An 873-nucleotide genomic window follows, 5' to 3' on the forward strand; every position below is an offset into this window, starting at 1 on the left:
GTCTACTGTTTTATTTTTAATGTAGTACTTTTAGTTTGGTCTGTATTTCTCAATAATTAGCTAATGCTTTCTTTTTATTCTTACACAACTGAAGAACTCATAAATTTCTTTGTAAATTACAGCATCCTGAGTTTCTTCTTCTTCTTCTTTTTTTTTTTCTTAATATATCTTTTTTTCCCCCATGAGATTAATTTCTACAGCCAAGAGTTTGTCTCCAGTTGAAAGCATTGTAAAACAAGTGTCCTAAGCTTATTCTCTCCTGAAATAGAACAGACCAAAAGGGTCTAAAAGGGCTTTTGCATGAAGACACTAGATAGGGTCTGTTGTTTTGCTGTAATGTCTTCTCTTTTTCTTCTTCTTTGATTTTATTTTATGACAAAGTTCAGTAATTTCCATCAAGGAAGCGACTATGCCCTTGCTAGAATTATTTTGCAGCTGTTTAATTGAATGATGTTTGCATGTCTGTGTTCTGGATTGAGGGATGAAGGTTTGGTATTTTGGTCACAGATATACCCTTTACTGTTCCAGCAGAAGGGGAGGGAAAACCTCCAAACTTTGGCCGAGCACAGAGCTTTTGAAAAATTGCCACTTGCACGCGATCAGCAGGGAGCTGTTAAGAGTTTAGTTGCAAAATTCTGTTAAGATCCTGACCATATGGGCTATATGCTGTATCAGAACACCAGTAGATGAGCAGGAATTTCCCTGTATGTCTTGCTTCAGAACTTATTTCCAGGGCTGGACAGTGAGCAGAGAGTTCTGCAAACAGAGTGCTTTGCTTCTGCTAGAATCACCCTTTTCTTTCTTGGTCCATGAGTAATAGGCATAGAGAGCTGCCAGCCAGAAATTCAAGGAAATGAAGACCAGGGAAAGGGG

The sequence above is a fragment of the Coturnix japonica genome, chromosome 1, assembly GCF_054131305.1.
Source record: "Coturnix japonica strain WE chromosome 1, WE-NBRP24, whole genome shotgun sequence".
In the NCBI taxonomy this organism is placed as follows: Eukaryota; Metazoa; Chordata; class Aves; order Galliformes; family Phasianidae; genus Coturnix; species Coturnix japonica.